This window comes from Petaurus breviceps, unplaced genomic scaffold, assembly GCF_028583685.1.
Source record: "Petaurus breviceps papuanus isolate PSGF00001 unplaced genomic scaffold, PetGlider_PUasm1.0 90822, whole genome shotgun sequence".
NCBI lineage: Eukaryota > Metazoa > Chordata > Mammalia > Diprotodontia > Petauridae > Petaurus > Petaurus breviceps.
In genome coordinates this window covers 4,077,205-4,089,639 of record NW_027187351.1, presented here as the reverse complement: position 1 = coordinate 4,089,639, position 12,435 = coordinate 4,077,205, and the positions used below count along the sequence as shown (strand labels likewise).

General features: G+C 40.5%; 1 protein-coding gene across 1 annotated transcript in view; it reads right to left on the bottom strand.

The window, feature by feature from the left end:
* The window catches only part of PAQR8 (progestin and adipoQ receptor family member 8), a 48,396-nt gene that overhangs the window by 34,962 nt on the left and 999 nt on the right, over positions 1-12,435 (bottom strand). The window lies entirely within an intron of this gene.

The window sequence follows — 12,435 nt, the reverse complement described above, 5'->3', positions numbered from 1 at the left end:
TCCCTCTGAGTCAGACTTGGCCCGTGGTCAGAGAGGCGGGCTATAAGAACAGAACATTGTTCAGGATGGACATAAAACTCAGGTCCCCTATAGAGGAGTACTGTCATGAACAGCACCTCTTGACCAAATCCCAGTGTGGAGAAGCAGCATCTCCCTCCTTCAAAGTGCCCTACTATTAGAGAGGGAGTTTAACTACGTCTGAGGGTACAGTACACTCTTATGGAGGCACTATTTCCCATCTAACCCATTAGCAGATAAAGGAAGCTCCTAGTTTTTAGAGTGATTTGCAATCCTCCAAGGCTCAGGAAGTGATTTCACACCCTAATGGTTTGGTGTTTTTTAAGTTGTTGTTGTTGTTCAGTCATATCCAACTCTTTGTGACCCCCTCTGGGGTTTTTTTTGGCAAAGATACTGGAGTGGTTTGCCATTTCCTTCTCTAACTCACTTTATAGATGAGGAAACCAAGAAAAACAGGGTTAAGTGACTTGCCCAGAGTCACACAGCTAGTAAGTGTTTGAGACCAGGTTTGAACTCAGGTCTTCCTGATTCCCAGGGGATAGATTTAGACTTGCTGAGGGCACTGGGGGGAGTGGGAAATCCATATTTTCTAACTCAAAAGCCATGACATTCCTGCTATTGTCTTTACATTACAGTCTTTTGGGTACACATTCTCCCTGTACATCCTCTCTTTAGAATGATTTTAGGAATATAAATTCAGAAAACAAACAAGAATAGTGCTAACCTAAATACATTGTATTTTCCTAGAGAAAGACTATGGCAAGGGTTCTTAACCTTTTGAGTCCTGAACCCCTCTGACAATCTGATAAAGTTCACAGATTCCTTCGCAGAGGAATGCTTGTAAATGCATAAAATGAAAGGCATTGGATTACCAAGGAGACCAATAAAAATAATTTTTTTTCCCATCCAATTTCATGGACCCTGTGAACTCTATCCTTGAGGGGGTCCACACCCCCTATTAAGAACCCCTGGTCTATGGGAGACAAACTGAGTACACAGGTGCCAACTTCTGATTTCTGCAGCTGCTTGTCTTTCAGGTTAGCCCCTCCCAGCATTTCCTGGCTATACACTTTAATGTAAAGGCTCATTAGACATCAAACTCATCAAAGAAACTTAGCCCAAACAGGAAAAAGGACTTAGCTGAAAAACGTCTGTGCAATTCATTACCCTTTAACTTCGATTTCTTAAATTGGGGACGCCACCATCCTGAGAGGATGGAGTACCACTCCATTCCACAGATACTGCCTACCCCTAGCAAGAGGAACTGACCCCCCCACCCCCAACCCCGGCCCAAACATCTAAAAATATCCTGCCCAATTACACAAATTCTGGTCTCCCTTAAATTCTTACAGCTTTACAGTTTAGGGGTTGTTGCATGCTCAGGAAATGACTCAGTGTAGGGGAGGGGAAAGATCTGGTTTTATATCATTTCATATATTTAGAACTTAGAGGTCACCTAGCCCAAATCCCTCATTTTACAAAGGCTCAGAAAAGTGAAATGACTTTGCCCACAATCATACACAGAGTAAGGGGCAGTTAAGTAGATAAGAGTGCTCAGCCTGGAGTCTGAAAGGCCTGAGTTCAAACCTAACCTCAGACACTTACTAGCTGTGTGACCCTGGGCAAGTCACTTAACCCTGTGTGCCTCAGTTTCTGCATCTGTAAAATGAGTTGGAGAAGGAAATGGCAAACCACTGCAGTATCTCTGCTAAGAAAACCCCAAATGGGGTCACCAATAATCAGACACAACTGAAATGACTAAACAACAAATGTCAAAGGTAGTATCATAAAATTATAGTAGTAGAACTAGAAGGGGTTTCAAACACCCCTTCCATTTTATAGAAAAGGAAACTGAAGTCCAAGGAGTTTAAGTGATTGCCCCAAAATCTCAGAGGTAGTGTTAGAGTCAAGAATTCAAACTCTCCCTTCTTCCCTCTGACTCCAAATCCAGTGCTCATTATCCTGGGCCATACTGATAGAAGGTGGTGTAGTGAAAGGAACACTGAAATTTCCAGCAAAGGGTTTGAATCCTGAGTCAGCTACTTAGTACTTTTATATCTTTGGTAAAGTACCAAAACTCAGTTTCCTTAACAATAAAACAGAGGGGCAAGTTAGGTGGTGCAGTGCATAGAGCACTGACCCTGAAGTCAGGAGGACCTGAGTTCAAATCTAGTCTCAGACACTTGGAACTGACTAGCCTTGTGACCTTGGGCAAGTCACTTAACCCCAATTGCTTTGTCTTCCCCCCTCCAAAAAAACCCCAACCAAACTATAAAATAGAGATAATACTATTTGTACTAACCATACAACAGAAGGATCAAAGGTGAATGTGTACCAGGTGTTACTTAATTCTCAAGCACTGTACTACCAAGATGCAAGTTTTTAGCATCATTCCCACGATATAAGGCTGTATGCATTTCAATTCAACATTTATTAAGCACCTACCACATGTTAGGTGCCATTGCCAGGCGATGAAGACACTGAGGTTAAAATGAAACAATACCTGCTCTTAAGGTGCTTGCATTCTACTAGGTGAAGATAACGTGTACACAAATCAGTAAAAACCAGGTAATTTGCAGATGGAGAGAATATTAATAGAGAATAGGAAAGGGAGGGGGCATTGGGAAACATTCCAAGGGGAGGCTGTACCTAAACTGAGCCTTGTGGGACTCAGAAGAAAGAACTGCTTATATGTACACATTAAAGTGGGGAATAGAGAGTTTTGAGCCTATTTTGACTTGAACATAGTGTCTTAAACAAGGTCAGAATGGTGGTTTGGAGCCATATAGTACAGGTCTTTAAAGAGCTTATAAGAGGCAATGAGGAGCAAGTGAGGGTTTTTTAAACCAAGAAGCAATCAATATGATCACATGCACCCTTTTGACTTCCCAGACAGATTTCTTTTCAATATTTAAGTAAAGCCTACAAAATAGTGCTGAATGAACAAATGTTTGTTTACTTAATATACACAAGCAGAGAAATTCCATATTTCTGTGATAAGAAAATGAACTTCTGGGGCAGCTAGGTGGTGCAGTGAATAGAGCACCAGCCCTGGATTCAAGAGGATTTGAGTTCAAATCCAGCCTCAGACACTTAACACTTACTAGCTGTGTGACCTTGGGCAAATCACTTAACCCCAATTGCCCTGCCTTCTCCCCTCCAAAAAAAAAGCGAAAGAAAGAGATAAAGAAAGAAAGAAAAAAAGAGATAAAGAAAGAAAGAATGAAAGAAAGAAAAGAGGAAAGAAAAAATGGACTTCTGTATGCTGTTGGTTTTTCCTCTGTGGATAAAGCACTGAACTTGGGAATCAAGAGGTTCAAATCCTCCCTCAGACACTTCCTTGTTATTTTCTGTGTTTCTTTTTCTTTATCTGTAAAATGTGTGTGTGGGGGCGGGGTTGGGAGAGGAGTGGAAAATTGGTCTAGATGGTCTCTAAGATTGCTATCATCTCCGAATCTATGATCCTATGATCATGAAACCTCCATGAAAATGCCTAGCAAATAATCTGTTCTGTCATATATATACATATATGTGTGTATGTATTATGTTATGTTATCTTGCCCATTAAAATGTAAGTTCTGTGAAAGCAGAATTTTGCTTTCCCTTTGTTTTCCTAATGCTTAACACAGTGCCTGGCAGATAACAAGTACTTGGAAGTGCTTTTTTTTTTTTTATCAATGCTTTTTATTGATCTGATTAATTGTACTTAAATCAACTGATCAGCAATATGAAATAAAAATGATTTGACCTAATCTTTCATAAAACTGATCCTTTGGAGTTAACTAACCAATTTTTAATGGGAACTAACTCTTTCTAAATACCATATCACATATGTGATGTATGATTCTCTAATCATAAATTAGAGGACTAGACCATTATATGGAGGGTTTCATCTGAGCACAACTAAATAACAAAGACACTCCGGCTAAATCAGAAGAGTTTATCCATGTGTAGACTGAGCCTTGTTTCTATAAAGAGATCTACCAAAGCCATTGGGAGAGGGCTATGGAGACCCCTTTCAGGACTGCCTCCAACCAAGGAATGAAAACCAGGATCCCTTTAGATCATCCCCTAAAAGGTTTGTCAGTAGTCAGCACATCCTCACCTCGCCACTAGAGGGCTCTTAGGCCCACATATATAGAAAAGGGACCAAAGACCTAGAGCCCCCTTGTCTGTACCACCTCCTCCCTTCCCCCACCAAGAACCTCTTGATTCCCTGGGACTGAAGTGGCTCCAAGACACCAAGCCTAAAGTCAAGTAGGCGCAGAAGACCCTTCCTACTCATATATAGTTTCTGCTGTTTCAACATTTAGAGCTCAATATTTAGGAGTTATTCAATAGCATTCAATATGAAGAGCTCATATTCATACCTCAGAATCCTCATTTGTAAAATGGGAGAGTTGAACTTTATAAGGTTCTTAATCTGAGGTCCATGAATTTGTTAGTTAAAATATTTTTATAACTATTTCATTACATTTGGTTTCCTTCCTAATCTTATGTATTTTATTATATGCATTTAAAAATGTCATTCTGTGAAGGGGAACATAGGCTCCATCAGACTGCCAAAAGGGCATCCATGGGGCAAAAAAGAGACTAGATGATGTCTGAGGTCCTTACTAGGGCAGCTAGGTAGCACAGTGGATAGAATGCCCAGCATGGAGTCAGGAATACACATCTTCTCGAGTTCAAATCCAGCCCCAGACACTTACTAGCTGTGTGACCCTGGGTAAATCACTTAGCCCTGTTTGCCTCAGTTTCCTCATCTATAAAGTGAGCTGGAGAAGGAAATGGCAAACCACTCCATTATCTTTATCATGAGAACCCCAAATGAGGTCAAGAAGAGTCTGGAGCAACTGAAAAGAAACTCAACAAGGTCCTTACTAGCTCTAAGGTACCAAACAACACTGAATTTACATACAACTTCAAAATGCTGGAAATAGAGGAGTAATCCTCTTTGCCTAAGCACAGCTTGTCAAAGGTGAAAATTACCCACATGGCTTGCAGTTGCACTGGGAGAGTGCAAAAACAAAGAAGACAGAGCTAAAATGGAATGAAAGGAGCAAAGGACCCTCTTTCAGACTTGGAAACTCACAGGACCATAGATCTAGATCTGGAAAGGACCTTAGAAGTCATGCAGTCCAACCCCCTCATTTACAATTTAGGAAACTGAGCCTCAACAGTTAAATGACCTGTCAAATGTTATACAGACAGTAAGTGGAAGATATGGAAATGGATTCAGGTCCTTTGAATTTGGAATCCATCCCTCTTTCTATACTGATCAAACAGTCCCATCCATTTTGGGGAGGCTAGAGATGTGTTAATTTTGAAATAAATAAAGGGCAAGTGAACTTTCTAAAAATGTTGCTTAGGGAACTAAAATTAGAGAAAATCTGCCAAACTAACTTCTTCAGCCTTCCATCCCTACCTCTAACCAAGCCTGTAATACAGTCAAAGAAAACATTCCAGCCCATAGGTAGGGACCATGACAGAACAAACAAAAGCATAGAGGTGGTAAAGACAGGCATTCCTAGGCATGATGGTCTTACATTTTGGACAAAGGATAAATATGGGTTATCATGATATCCTCTATCCAGTTGTGTGCCTAAATGGAAATAACGTATAGTATGGTGGCATGAAATTAGAATGCCATTCCTTCTTTCTTGGCTATTCTCTTCCTATATACCAAGGAAAAGACAAGACCAGCAACCTTTTTGATGCTGTATAGATAGGCTTACAATTTAAACTCAGCAGCAATATAACACTAATATTACACTAGCAACATCTTAGAGGAAGATTTAGGTCACAGATCCTTCCCTTAGACAAAGAAACTCAGCAGTCTCATATAAAGAATCTGTGCTTATTATTGGGGAGGATTGTCCTTGGATATTGTTCCAAGATGCTGCAATAGGTACTTAAATCTCTACATAAAGGCAGCAGACCAAAGAACTAGGAAGGTGATAAACCACACCTACAAATAATATATACATTGGATAGGCCAGCAATGCCTTCCGACAGAATCGTAAGAGTTAGTTCAAGGAGAAAATATGTGCAAAACTGAATAAAAATTACTGGAGAATCCAATCAAATTAGCATCTGTGAGAAAATTGAGGGAAAAGCTAGAAAAAGCAAAAATAGCCTCAAGGGCATTGAAATTCAAATTGCCCTTGACTACCATAGTCCCAGGCTGGAGTGAAAATACAAGAATTCTTCCTCCATAGAGGAACTTTCACAAAGTAACAACTAAATTGGGAAGGCTTGGTGGAGGTCATTATCATTGGTTTAATTAATAATTGGTTTAATCTTTAGAGATGCAATGAAGAAATTTATTATATTTTTCCAAAAGTTCACCCCAACCTTCTCAGTCATTTATTCCATTAACAACATTCATAAACTCGGAGAACTTTAAAAGCTTTAAACCTGATATTTAGGCAACGAGTCAAAGTGAAAGCTCTCGTTATGTTTCCCTATTGTTTAAAAAAAAAAGGTGGGGGGAGAAAAACCTCAAATTGGAATCACCTCTTTCAATGCCTGCCAAGGGGACTGCAGTTACTTTTTTTTTTTTTTGGAAGACTATTTTCATTTGGAACGGCAAAAAACAAAACAAAACAAAACCAAACCAGCAGGAGCAACTTTTTAATGTGATTCCCTCTTTCCCATCATGTTCACTCCCATGGCAGGACACTGCCAATTTCTAATCATACTTTTAAAAAATGTGTCCCATGGAAATGCCTCTGCATTCAATATAACATTATTTCAAAAAGGGCAGCTTTTAAGATCACCCTTTAGTGAAAACAAAATGTTCCCAGTCCCTGCTTCAGTGTGCAAGGCCTATTTCCAAGGGAATGTATTATTCCTGAAGATAATGTGAACTTTGGGGAAAATGATAAATTTTACTAAGAACCAGAGGGTCTTTCACATGTAAGAATAGTGACAAAGTGGTCAGCTTTACAACTTGAAAGTAACAGGACAATTAGGAAAATGAAGGAAAAGACGAACAAACACATAGGATACTAAGACTAGAATGGACCTCCAAAACCATCTAGTTTATCCCTCTGCCTCCAGATAAATTATCATCCAAAATCTCAGGCATGTACATTAAGCAATCTCCATGCATTTCCTTGTATGGATTTCCAGGCACTCAATTTTGGTGGTCTGTTTTATTCAGCTGTTGTGTATATCTGCACAGTAGGGGAATCTGTTGGAGTAAAACAGAATGCAGAAGGGAGATAGAGGAAAACTCTTTTTCCCTGTGTCCCTCTAGCATCATTGACCCAGACTCAGAAGAGATCTCAGGGGACATTCCAGACAATTCAGAATGAGGGATCTGAAGTGTAGGAAAGGTAAGTGATGTCCGTAAGGTCACAGAGGTAATAACCAGCTGAGATGGGGATGGGATCTAAACCCCAAAAAGGAAAAGCCCCGGAACTTTGCCACAGTCACCCAGGTCCCTGGCATTTGTTTGGGGCAATCAGCCCTCTCCAGTTAATTAACTGCCCTTCCATTGTCTGCACCTGGCCCCACCCTAGACCCCCTTCCTTAATCCCATCTGGACCCCTTTTCTGTTCCCACAGTCTTTCTATGTTTAAGATCCATTTTGCCTCCATTAAGAGGTTCAGGTTCAATCTAACCTGCTGGTCAATACAAGTGTCACAAATGCTCAGATTCCCTAAGAGTCTAGAAAACGTTCAGTTTCCTTAAGACTATGACCAATACGGTGGATTTTTAGAATCACCCCCACCCTGAAAATTGTTCTAATGAACCTTGGCTTTGGCTGAAAGAAGGCTTGGGTCGAGCTTATTCGGGTAGGACCCTCCAGTCGCTGTTTTGGGGTTCCAGCACCCCTAAACCTCAACAATGGGATCTGAACCTAGGTCTTCTGACTCCAAGGTCAACGTTCTTCCCACTGTACAACTATGCTTCCCTAAGGGGTTATGAGTATAAATTACTACTTCACTCAGTAGACTGGTAATTCATCTGTAATTTCCATTTGTAGAGTTGATTGGGGGCACTGAGGGGGAAGTAACTTGCATAGGGTCACAAGCTTACTTAACAAGTTTAAGAGGAAAGACTTGAACCAACATCTTCCTGACTGAGGTCAGCCCTCTATCTCCTTTGGCATGCTGCTTCTCACCAAGCAGACCAGAAATCATACATCCAATCGGATGTTGTCTTTCAAAGTAGTCAGTCACTTTAGCAAACGACACTTCCTATTTATCCTGCATATAGCTTGCTTTGTCTATACTTGTTTGCATGTTGTCTCCCCCATTAGAATGTAAGCTCCTTAAGGGCATGGACTGTCTTTTGCCTTTTTTTGTGTCCCCAGCACTAAACAGTGACTAGCACATAGTAGGTACTTAAATGTTATCGATTGATTGATTAAACCATACCTTACTCCAGTGATGCTGCTGCCATTTGCTCAAAGCCTTAGAGGAAATTCTCTTTTGAAATTACCTTCACATCTGGTTCCTGAGTTACACAAGAAAATTATTCTTATTATTCTATGGTAACACTGAGTTTGTAGACCAGTTTGGTTGCCTACCTTATTTGCTAGCATTGGGCTCCAAAGGCCTCTTGAGTATTTTTTTTTTCAAATCCAATTTAAAAGAAGACAAGTAACCAAAACAGTATGCTCCAAGGTTCTAAAAGCAATTCCAAAAGAACAATTTAAAAAATGTTTTTGGTAATGGCAGCATCACTAGAATAAGTGCACGGTCTCCTAAGGTGATTACAGTGAAAGAGAATAATGTTGACTGTGGATTTTTAATCTTTGATATGTCTGTTTAAAATGTCATATTACTATATGACTGTACCTTACCTAGATTTGCCCTCTTGAGTTTAAGCTGTCCTCACCCCCCCCCCCCCCTCAGATGTTACATTCTGTTTTGTTCTGTGATATATATATATATATATGTATATATATATATATATACACATATATAATATAGAGAGGAAAAGGGATTATTATGTCTTACATAGAATTCAAAAGGCCTGGGTTCAAATCCTGCTCTAACACTTAACAAAGTTTGGTTTCTGCTGTCATGCTGTTCTCCAACTGGATGTGGGCCTAGATAGATAGAAGAGAATGGCTGAATGATCATGGTCAAGTCATTTAACTTTTTAAAATCTCAGACAACTCTCTAAGAATCTGGAGGCTGCAATCCACATCAAGAAGGCATCTAGGTGGCTTAGCAGATAGAGAACCAGGCCTGGAGTCAAAAAGACTCATCTTCTGGAGTTCAAATTTGACCTCAGATTTTAATAGCTGTGTGACCCTGGTCAAGTCACTTCACCCTGTTTGCCTCAGTTCTCTCATCTGTAAAATGAACTGGAGAAGGAATAACAAATCGCTCTAGTACCTTTGGCAAGAAAACCCCAAATAGGGTCATAAAGAGTTGGACATGACTGAAACGATTGAATAATAAAGAACATCATATCCACACCAATGAAATCACAGATCCTGGAAGTAGTGACACCTAGTCCCACATTGTCGTATTATGGTTATAGGATGGTTATAGAATATAGTATATATATGGATCCTATCCTCCCCAGGAGGTTCCACAAGGCCAAGTACCATGTTTGGAAGGAATCACAGACATTACAGGATCTAAATCATCAAATTTAGAGCTGAAAGGAGCCCATGGGAAGAATCTAGTCTAAGTCTTCACAGATTTGGCAGCTAAGGCTGAGAGAAATTTAAAAAGATTTACCCCAGGCCATGAAGGTAAGGTAAGTGTCAGATGCATGATTTGAACCAGGTCCTTTGATTCCAGACTCAGTGTTCCTTTCACTGCATAATTCTGCTTCTCCCCTCATTTTATCAATGAAGAAACTGTGATTCAGAGAAATGAAGAATTTACTTGCCCAAGATCATGCAGATAGTAAAGAAGAGGGGTGGGGAGATAGTAAAGAATGGCCATGATAAAGAAGCAAAAACCAAGATTCAAACTCAGGTTTTCTGACTCCAAATTAACACTATTTCCCCTCTGCCTTTCTTCTCCAGTGCCTAGATAAGTGTCCACAGAACAGGTGTTTAAATGTTTCTTACACTAATGAGAAAAAGCCAAAAGAATAGACATTTCAGGGCAGTAGAACCCAGATTTGGCATTATGATTCTGACCACTGGACACTGTATGGTTTGCTTAACAAAACAGAATGCCTCCCTCAAAAAATCTTTGAAATGCCTTTTCATAAAGCAAATCATGTTTTTATTTCAATAAAATAATAACTTCAGGGTCACACCTCCAAGGAAAAAAGTTGCCAAAATTTCCCCCCTTCCCCTTAACACAGAATATTGTTCAACATGTGACAACATGTTCCTGATTCTGACAAGCAGCTTCAAGTCTTAATATCTGTCAGACATTGGGAAAACATTCACTGTATTCAACCCAATGGATCTTGCAGCACCCACCCCTACTCTAACCTAGAAACCATCCAAGTGAGATTACTAGTACTGCAAAACATGTTAAATGGCTGAAGAGTAGATTTCTGGAAGATTGTGTGTGTGTGTGTGTGTGTGTGTGTGTGTGTGTATGAAGATAATATAAAAAATACCAGTGTGCCAGAGTGAAAAAAGTCAGAGGATCCACTTTTAAATTCTGGTTCTACTGCTGACTATCTGTGTGACTATGGGCAAACCACTTTATTTCTCTGGGTCTTAAGTTTCCTCATCTGTAATACGAAGGATCTATGATTCTAAATCTTTGATTCTAACTAACAACGGGGTCCACACCCAGGCCTAGCTAGAAGTCCTGCAGCTGTGGTATAGTAGATATTACTCCAAAGCATCACACTTATTACATGGTTATCCTGATATATTATGGCCTAAAAGTTTAAGTTCAGTTTTAAATTGTATGTGCAGAAACCATCTAATACAGCCCCTACATTTTATCCATAAGGCGAGTGAACTCCAGAGAGATTAAATGATCTGGTCAATATCACAGGTAGTGACAGGGTTTCCTCTGATGCCAAATTCTGTGCTATGAGAAGAGAGGGAAGGAAAGGGGGAAAGAGACAGAGATAGAGACAGGCAGACACAGAGAAACAGACAGAGAAAACAGAGAGGGAGAAGGCAAGGGAGAGGGCCAAGAAAGAAGAGAGAGAAGGAAGGGAACACTTTAGATTATGGAGGGGAGGAGTGTGGCTAACACAAACAACAGGCAATCCAAAGGATTTAGACATATATACAATTCCCAGTCATCCATTCCTCAGTCCATGCCCCACCCTGACCAGACCAGCACCTAAGATTGCTCTCAGTGTCAGTAACCCAGGATTCTGGTCAGTGGAATTCAGGCTATGAACAATGTACATATGCCTGACAAGGACAATCCATCTGAACATACGGTCAGCTTTTGGTTATCTTCTCTAAATCTTTGATCTCAATCAACCATGTCTGGAGCAGTGTCATGAAAAATCCCCCAAGTGGATAATTAATTTTATTTGATGAATTTGAAATGCTACATGTATAGGACTGTTCTTTAGATTTAACTTCCTAATTATGGTGTGTTTAAATTGATTATTAAAATTAGTATGTATTCCCTGGGACACAATGATTGGGATGTGGAGAGAGGGATCCTCCAAGAATGTTCCCAACTGGGGAGAAGATGAGTCAGGATCAGAACTAAAATATAGATAATTCACATGTGCATATTAAAAATTGGCTGTATAGACATTTGCAAAGTATCTTTGTAGACAGATTTGGAGCCAGGAAAACAGACCTGTTTTCAAGTCCTGCTTCTGACACATGTTGGCTGGGAAAAATACTTAATCTCACAGCCCTCTAGGCAACTCTAAGACAAGTAGCAGGTGTTGGACTTCTTTAGTAGAGGAGGTGAGGAGCCAGGAGCTACCTACACCAATGAAATCACAGATCCAATCTTTCACCCTAATACACATTTCACGAGGTTAAGTGGCTTGCCCAACATATAATAAGTAGCTTGGCTGGAATTGGAAGCCAAGTTCTCCTACACCAAAGATCCAAGATCCATTATACCAAGTCTACATATACTTGCTCACATTCAAATCTGTTTATGATAGAAATTTTCCAAAAAAGTTTTCAGTTCCAAGGTGGAATTATAAGGGGAGGAGCTTGCAACACTATCTGATATAGGTAGGAATTGTCTAAGATAATTTGGTGTTTTTATTTATGCATTTTTACACCGAAAGTGGGACGCTCCTAATGCGGATGTTTCTATCTCCAGAGGCACTTAGAGGTCCGAGGTTATCTGGTCCATCTCTCTGACTCCAAGCAAGCTCACACCTAAACTGGTTCTGGCTACTGTGGAAAGACAAGGAGAAAGGGGGGGATGGGAAGGGGAGGAGCTTGCAACACTAGCGGATGGGGGGGGGGCCGGGGGGGGGGGGGGGGGGCGGCGGGGGGGGGGGGGGGGGGTGGGGGGGGGCGCGCCACCCTGTGCGCAG